This window comes from Myxocyprinus asiaticus, chromosome 20 (assembly GCF_019703515.2).
Source record: "Myxocyprinus asiaticus isolate MX2 ecotype Aquarium Trade chromosome 20, UBuf_Myxa_2, whole genome shotgun sequence".
NCBI classification, from domain to species: domain Eukaryota; kingdom Metazoa; phylum Chordata; class Actinopteri; order Cypriniformes; family Catostomidae; genus Myxocyprinus; species Myxocyprinus asiaticus.
In genome coordinates, this window is record NC_059363.1 from 25,086,475 (window position 1) to 25,096,457 (window position 9,983).

The following is a 9,983-nucleotide window of genomic DNA, read 5'->3' on the forward strand; positions in this document are numbered from 1 at the left end:
TTAAAATTATTCTGTGTTAATAAAAAAAATGCAAACATAATTAGCAAATAAAAAGTGTTATTTTCGAAATGAAAATGCAAAAATTAAAATAACATTCTAATAATTAATTTCACTCTAATATAATAATAATACCGTTATAATAATAATAATATATTATAGATATTATGATAATAGATACCTAATAGAAAAAATATTGAACGAAATAAAAATGTGTTCTGTTTTTAGCTTTAAAAAAAACAAAAAACTTTCGTCAATTTGCTGTTATTGGTCTATTAGAACATTAATAAAAAAATCTGAAATGGGAAAGTCAACATCCTTTATTCATATGGCGGATATAGCCTATAAATGTACAACTGTAATGTCATACCTCTAAACGCATAGACATAAAGACTATGTCATCAGCACTGCAAAGAAAAAAAAAATATATATATATATATATATATAGAGAGAGAGAGAGAGAGAGAGAGAGAGAGAGAGAGAGAGAGAGAGAGAGAGAGAGAGAGAGAGAGAGAGGATTTTAGGCTGCATGGGCATTAAAAATTTTTTTGCGGCAATAACGCCTCAAATAGCATATAGCCTATGAAACCAAATAGAAAATAACCAGAAAGTCTGATTTGTCTGATGTCACACAGACTGACAGCTCAAAATGCTGCACATTATTTTCAGAAACCAGAACATTCCTTAGATTATAGGTAGGGTATACTGCAAAAACAGGCGAATTTGACATGGTCCCCATTTTAATTCTGCGAATTTAATTAGGCTATAGTCCTAATGTCTAATGTAAAGTGTCCAATTGCGACCGATTAAAGCAATCCAGATGCCTATTGAATGGTCATCAAATATTATGGCTGTTCATATTAGGCCACAAAACCTGTGAGGATTTACAATTCATGTCAATCGCCCCAGATTCCTTCTCTCGTGTTAACTTGCAATTGCTAAGCCCCTTTTAGGCTTAAAACCTTTTATTTTTTATTTTTATAAAATGCTTTGAATGGTTGAGATTAGGCCGTAAGTACGTAGATCACCATTATTTGGCCAGAAATGTAACATCACCGTTATAAAGCCCTCTTGTGAGGCAAGAATACTCTTAATATAATACATTTATAACATGTTCTGCCATAATATTCCAGGTAACTAAGACCTACAAATTCAGTTAATTCATTTTAAATCAGTCTATATCTGTCTTTATTGAATATATGTGCTCTCCACTTTATTTTAAATTACCTACAAACACCGATTATTCAGAATAATGAAGATGTATTTGCTGAAACTGTTGCATATAAACTATAGGCTAGTTGTGCACATGCTCGTTTGAACTACAAAACATGGCTTACTCTAATTACATCCAAGTGTCTTTAATACATCGAGGTCTAATCAGCTATTACTAAATTACAGTGGGATTTGATTCGTTTGCAGATCATTTGTGGCACAATTTGGACATCTGGACACATAATTACTGGGAGATAATTTATGGAAATGAGCAGTGAGCCGTTGATGGAGACAGAGATGAGACCAATCTTATCAAAGTGCCATGTGCTGATGCATAAATAAACGATATGATTCATATGACACCAGCAGAACGCGAGACGCATGGCTACGCCTGCGGAAGACGACAAAAACACGAGAGTGCTCCATGCACGAGACAGCGCCCGGTATGTTGCTTTTCTGGCTAATTAATAGTTAGACCGCATGAAGCCATGATCGAACGTTTACTAATATTTGATCAAAACAGCCTTGATCAGGAGCAGTGGGCCGGTGAAGTGGCCTGATAATAACCATGCGCAAAGCCCCAAATTTTACCAATAAATGTGCACTGTAATCCTGTTTGAATTGCGGCAGTTTATCAGCTTAAAAACACAGAAAGTTTTATGATTTGTGGCCTTATAGGACATTATTCAATTACCACTGCATGCTAATTCTTCGTTGGCCTGGCTCCATAGCAATTACATGAGATGAACTGGCAGCCATACAAAACTAAAGTTTAATCACATATTAGGACTATTACACACACATTATCTGCACGTGTAGAATCAAAATACACGCATTGTATAAATAAGTGCAAGTAAATGAAACTTAGCTCAAGAGGATCCATTGTCACACATTGCATCAAAGCATTCAATTCTGCATCACAGATGAAGAGGGAGCAAAATATTACAGGTGCAATGATATGGGCACCAGTTGAAACTAATTAGACCATTAGAAGCCATTAAGTGGAAATTTCATTAAGGGTAATGAAGAAATCAATGTTATCAAGATATGCTAATGACACATCACCCAGTCTAGATAAACTCATCTATTCACAAGGCTCTCTCTCTGTCAAAGCAGCCTGTCAATTACAAACTGCTTCCTGTCCTCTCTTAGCCACAACTTCTGCTGTAATCTGTGCTGGGCTTTGTTGTTTATTGTGAGTGTGTGTGTGTGTGGGGGGGGGGGGGGGGGGAACACTGTCCCTCTATGGCTTTTAATAATCCATCTACATATGAAAATGACTGCATCCTGATTTACATGCATAAGAAGACAAACTAATAAGACTCTAGATTAAGGAAAGATTTAGTTCAGTCATTCATGTAGATTGGGTGGCAAGGACTGGAAGATCTGATGGTGGCAGATTAAAGGGCAAACAGCTGTTGCAAAAAAAAAAAAAAAAGTCTCCCCCATCTTCTCTGTTTGAATATTCTCACCATTACCAGGGCTAACATGCAAGAAATATGCCTAGTTATTTTAAAGTAAAAACCTCTCACTAAAAAAAATGAACTTTCACTGTCAGTTTTACAGAGTCCTCCCTTGTTCATATTACTCCAAAAATGAAATGTAACCAGATGAACTTCAATTAAATTAGTTGTTTCAACGCTTTAGAGCATTACCTTATATTTGCATTGCGACAACATGAATATTTTTTGCTAGGTTCACTGATACCGGGCAGGGCATTTCTAATTCCCAGCATGCTTTGCAGGGATAGGGAGAGTAAATGTTAAAATCAAGTGTAATATAATGTGCAAGATTAATGTAAAGGAGAATACTTGTTAGTGTTTAATACTTTGTTGTGTTGAGATTTAGAAGACCCCATTTACACCTGGTATTAAGATGCGTCTCAGGTGAAGTGATCACATGTGGTCAGTGCCAAGTACAGGTCCAAATGGGTTCTAAAACTTTTTGTGTTCGGATCACAAAAACCACATCCGAAGGTGGTCAAAAATGCATGTGATGTGACAACATCGCATTTAAACTGTAAACGCATATCTGTCCTGTGTGCATAATGGACAGTCGCGACGCACCACCCCTTACCTGTCAATCAACCGCTGTCCTAAAACAAGAGTTTAAACTTTGCCGGTTGTAAGCGGCTTTAAAAGGAAGTAATAGTCCGATCAGAACATTTAAAAAAGCGGATACATGTATACAAGAATGGGAACTTCACAGATTTTCTTCAGTGTATCTAAAACTCATTTAATTCAAGTAATCCACTAAAATAACAGAGATTTCTCCTCGAAATGTTGCTTCTGTGCTTACATTAAATTACAGCTGCATCTGGGAGAAAAATTGCGCCATTTTTTGCGCTTTCTTTGTCTTTTCTGAATTTGTCGGGCTTTAAAATCATGCAGTAACACAGTAACATAGTAATTGATATTTGTCATCATGAATCAGAGATCCCCCTCCAAATCTGAAAACAAGTGGCCACAGTTGATTCATTTAAGCGACCAGGTGTAAACAGTTATGTTTCTCACCTGACCACATGTGATTGGATCACCTGAGTTGCATCTTAAGGTGTAAAGGTGGCCAAAGAGTTTCTGTTATGTTGGACTTTTGCGGATTATGGTGAATAGTGGAACTTGATCTTAGGTTGAGGACAGGTACAAGTTAAGAATGCTCTATATTGCTTTACTCATTGAGCAAAGCATAGTGTTTCCCATAAGCATGTATTCAGCATGCTACAGTAGTATTCACTGTACTAGCAAGTATATAACAGAGAATAATTTTAGTTCATTTAACATGTCTAATTTAGTTGGGTTTACTCAATTCAATTAGGTTCCATTTGCTTGAAGTATTTAAATTGAGATTTAGTAATATTAATTTAAGAAAACTCATTTCGAACACATGGAACCACTGTCCATGACTGAATCAAGTTTATCCAAAGAGTTATTTTTTGAGTGACTTGTGCACAAACAAAAAGCATTAGTCAAACAGATGGATGGTATTTATCAGATTTCCTTGACCTCTACATGGAATATGGGACACACCCCTGTGTACTTTTTCAAAGCTGATAAAATGAGAGTTTGGCCAAAGTTGTAACAATTACATGATAAAGGGATGCATACGAATAAAGACCTCTCTTATATTGAAATGCTTGACAGCTATTTGTCTTTGTGAGTAGGTGAAGAACTTTCACAGCTGGAAGGTCACTACAAGGAAATGAGCTTTGGGATGGGGCTGTATTATAGGGACATTGTATTGCATTAGCCCAGCCCCTACACAGATTGCTAGTGCTTGATCTCATGCCAGGCAATCTAAATGAAGAATCACTTGCGCTCTCCTCATCATAATTCTGTATTTGCAATGAATTGGTGGTGATGAATTGTTTTTAGAGAACATTGCATTTTGTTTTTGTATACTCACTGTGCTTAATGTACAGATATATAAATAAAAAACAAAATAAATTCAGCTCTAAAGTAGTAGTAGTTTGCCCAAAAATGAAAACTGTCATCATCATTTACTCACCACTTGTCATTCCAAACCCATTTGACTTTCTTTCTTCTATGAAACCGTAACAAAGATATCTTGTAGAATGTCCAGGCTGTTCTTTTCCATATAAAAGTGAATGGGGTTTGGGGCCATCACATTCAAAAAATGATAAAAAGCACTTTAAAAGTATCATAAAAAAAAAAAAAAATTCAATACATTTCACGCGCTATATTCCAAGTCTTCTGACGTCAAACGGTAGCTTTATGTAAAGAACAAACCAAAACTGAAAGTTATTATAGCCTGTCTTTAATACAAAATAAACCTCGACAGGGAGATCAGAGGGGTATTCCAGAAAACAAGGTTAATTTACTGTGACATAAACCCTGAACTCTTGGTTGATTAACCCAAAACTTGCTTACTTGCGGTATGTGGGTTCCAGAACACCTGCGCAGGGTTAGTTCACTCAACCATGAGTTTGAAACTCAGAGTTTGTGCGCGTTCACGGTGAACTCAGAAAGATCACAGAATCCATGAGTCACCATGGAAACAGATGTTAAGAAGAAAGGCACGCCATATTTCAGTGAAGCAGAACATGAAGTTTTAATGGCTGCAAACGAGCATTATTTCATCTTCACTCGTAATAGCAATAGGAGCTACATTGGTTTAGGACTGAGAGTTTGCTTGACAGAAATTATACTGAATCATTGCATGAATTTTTAAATTAATAAAACTATAAAGTTCTACCATACATATAAAGCTTAATTCAACATTAATATTATACCTCTCTCAACTACATTAATGTTTAATAGGTCAACCGTTACGTTATTTGTTTGCACTGAACTTCATTACAAGTATTAACATTCATATTCTATTAATATTATGATAATAGGCTAATTTTAATGGTATTTACCATGATCTGTGCATGCTAATTTTATTTTACTGTCATGTGAACTGAATGTATTTCCTTTATTTTTAATACCATTTGATGTACCCAGTTGGGGTTTCTAAAAACTTAGAATCATATCACCTTTAATTTCCCCCAGTTACTGATGGTCTCTTTGTATTAATAGACCCTCTTTCAATTGTAGGATCTCCCACAGTTGTCATCATTTTCCATTGATTTAATGTAATGTTTTTTAGTAGGCCACACATGATTCTTCATGTGCATTATAAGATGAAGATCTGCTGTAACAGAGGTGGACAGTGATAGGAGTTACATGTCCATTGTGTTCTTTTCTTATTTGATGTGGCATTAAAACTTGTCATGTTGTGTTGTCATGTACAGTAGGGTCCATCTGCCTCCACCAACTTGGTATGGAATGAAATGATGTTGTTTTAATTGAAGATTATGTGTCTGACTATACATCATAGATGTTCATGATCTCAGCATTAGGGAAAAGTAACTCATCTCTTCCTTGTTAATAGGAAGCTGTAAAAGGTCCCTGAAATGCAGAACAAAAATGAAATTTAGAGATGGACCATGTACAGTTTCTGATGGAGTAGAGGAGGCTGAGCATCAGAAAGATACATATTTTCATTGAATCTCCTGACCACCAGCTAAATGAGTGCACTGTGGGTGACTCTAAAGACAGCATGTCTAATTTATATTTTCAGATAATAAAGAGAGTATAATGAACAAGTCTGGAAATGTGTGCATTTATATGTACATTAGCCTACATTAATTAGAGTGATAAGAAATAAAATCTCTAGCCTCTATCTGTGTTCTGTGAAATTATCACATATTATCTAGTTAGTGCAGAAGAATAAGCAGTGATTAATTGCTTAAGCTTTTAATTGGCAGACATTACCTACATATTGATACTATGGAATGTCATTTTATAAATAACTTTATATTCATTGACTAAAGGAACTGTAAATAGAAAGTGGGTGCTATAATAATTTTATTCTATGAAATTTATAGAATAAAAATGATTTATTAGAAGGGCTAAATATAAATAAATAAAGCCCTGTCTTCACAGTGAAGAGTGTGGGGGACTTTCCAATGTGATCTGCATTAAAAAAATATTACAGTATTAAAACCTTCCCATTAAAAGTTAAAGCACAATGTACACAGTTTGTTCACTTTTGAATGCAAATCTGCGGTGTGAGACTGGAAATGCCGGAGTAAAGAAGATTTGTGAGGTAAAGACTGCAGTTTACTGTAATATTGCTTTAAAAGTATAATGTTGTGTGTAATCTGAACTTTCTCGCCCACTGTGCCACTATTAAAAGGGCACGCATGTACTGACAGCTTCTGAAACATACTAACATCTACCTGAAATTAACTCTGGAACATAACCTACTCCGAAGCAGGTTACGTTCAGAGAGTAAGTTGCTATGGCTACTAACATACCCTGAAAGGTACCTGTTTTTGGAATCGAAAGCTGAGGTTATCCGTTAACTTATCCGTAAACTTACACAGGTATGTCACATAACCTGCTTTCTGGAATACACCCCAGGTCTTGTATCTCCATGAAGGATTTTTTAAAATTTTTATTTTAATGATCAATTATCCAATCAGAATAGAGTATTTCAGAGTCGTGTAATAATCTCTGATAAACTTCCCCTCTGGCAGAACTAAAAAAAAAATCTAATTCACGCTTGTGACACGTAACTTCAATTAAAAAAAAATGGCTCCTTTGTTGTTATTTGTATATATAATTGCTCAGCACTGTGCTTCACCTCCTGTTGTATAAACTGTGCTTTATAAATGAATGAATAAACCTTTAGACACACTGCACCAAGCGTTGAAATCAAAACGGGATTGATTCTTGCATGACTGATATCAATAAGTTAAATTTGAATATATGCAGCCAACCACAAATGAGATCTGTGAGCTATGGCTGAAGGGAAGACTTTCAGTGAACAACTTTCTTTCACAACAGTGAAATGCTGTTGTATGGCTTAGATGACTTGAAATTTTTGGAACTCAACAGCCCCAGTCCCCATTTACTTTCATTATGTGGAAATGTGCAGCATCAACATTCAGCTGAAGTTCTCATTTGTGTTCCATGAAAGGAAATAAATGAGTAAATGATGAAAAAGCTTTTCATTTTTGGGTGAACTGTTCCATTAAGGACATTTTTTCTCTAAGTACAATACATTTTGAGAAGTCATAAATTCTTTTTTTTTTTTGTGATTTTCTCCCCAATTTGAAATACCCAATTCCCAATGCGCTCTAAGTTCTCGTGGTGGCGTAGTGACTCCCCTCAATCTGGGTGGCGGAGGCAAATCTCAGTTGCCTCTGCATCTGAGACCGTCAATCCATGCATCTTATCACGTGGCTTGTTGAGCGCATTACCATGGAGACGTAGTGCATGTGGAGGCTTCACGCTGTTCTCCACGGCATCCATGCACAAATCACCACGCCTCCCACCGAGAGTGAGACCCACATTATAGCGACCACGAGGAGGTTACCCCATGTGACTCTACCCTCCCTAGCAACCGGGCCAATTTGGTTGCTTAGGAGACCTGGCTAGATTCACTCAGCACACCCTGGATTCGAACTCACGACTCCAGGGGTGGTAGTCAGCGTCAATACTCAGTGAGCTACCCAGGCCCCCAATAAATTATTTTTTAATTACACTGATATGCCTATGAGAGCAATTTAAAAGAAAAATCCTGCTTATGGATTCACAATAAGGTTTTTCAGTGCAGATACTGAGGACAGCAGTCTAGAGCAAACACCTCGTGCCGAGTAGGTAGTTCAAAAATTGAAACAGTAGAGTTCTTTCCCTCCATGAACTGTCAAGTGTGTGATGACCCCCTGATGCAGAGTGAGTTTGCTAGCTCCAGTTTTCTCATGGAGCTCCCACAATAGCATGTTAGAAACTGCCTGCCGGCATTGCTTAATTAGGCGAGGAGTTGATTAATTTGCACTAATTGACAGCTAATTAAAGGCCTGAGGGCACATTGGATTGACGTTTGTTAGGGCAGCAAGGCCCGTCGAGGTCAGGCAAATGGGTTGTTTATGGCAGTGCTGGTGTTTCTCTTTTCTTTCCCCAATCATGGAGACAGCCCCTCTGTGGGGAATGACCCTCATCTAAAGAAGGATGTCTGGACAGGACCTACTTGACAAGCAGAGACTATTGGCGGGAGGCAGAGACTATTGGCGGGAGCCATTATGTGAACCACAACTTCAGTGATGTCACGGAAATGACTGATCCACTCACAACACCGACTGCACATCACTACTGTCACAATGTGTAAGTGTAACAATGTGCAATGGACACACAAGGAACCAACAAGTTTAAAGTTTTTTTCAACTTTAAGAATGCTACACTAGTAGACTTCGTAAGTACACAAGTCTCTATCCTGAGCATTGTGTACTCTAAAGTGCAAGCGCCTGTAAAACAAAAAACAAAACAAAAAACAGAACAGAGGACAGAGAAAAATATAACTTCATTTAATCGTTCACCCAGTATGTGAGGTTATTTGCACATAAAAAGGTGGCAAAAATTTTGCATATCCTAGTAAGTTTGTATGCCTTAAGGTGGCTCTCAACTCAATCCACTTTATATAAAAAAAACAATAAAAAAAAAAAAAAAAAAAAAAAAAGAAAATCAAAACTTGTATAGACAATAAAAAAAAATTAAAAAAAAGAAGCAAAAACTTGGGTCCTCCATTGTGGAATCAGACATGAGTAATAGATTTGCAGGGCTGAACCAGCAGTCTCCATCCATGTGAACCAGAAAGACAATTAGGGGTTTATTAAGCACCACGGGGAGAGGCGTACCTCTAAGAATTGGTGGGAGCAGAAGTGAACACTCGCCAACTGCAGCCGAAGCCTCTACAACATCTCCAGCCGAGAACAGTCCTGGCCACTGTCTCACCTAATTACGCTCGCAGAGCGTTCTTTGTTTGCCGTTCAGCATGCCTGTCTGATTCCCTTTTCTCCTGGACCATTCGTGCCAATGTCTCTGGAAGTGTGCTAATTAGAGAAGAAATGGCCCTAGTAATTATGTCAACTCTTGTTAACGGATGACAATAAGCAATATTATTTTTACGCAATGTTTTGTGCTGGGGCCCTTCAAAACTTCCAGTTCCCATTCAATTGAAAAAATGGCCTTGTACTGGTGTGGCAGCACTCTCATGTCAAAGCCTCTTACATGTAGAAGACCAAAAGAGAGATGTTAATGGAGCCACAAGCATGAAGTTATTGCCCTAATTAAAAGTTCTGAGGCTACTTCATAAACTCCCTTATTGTTTTGTGGATGCAACATTACAGAGGCTCTATTGGATGGATAATGGGATCCAAAGCCTTACTAGTACCATTTAAGAGCGGTTGACTGTAATAACAATTTACG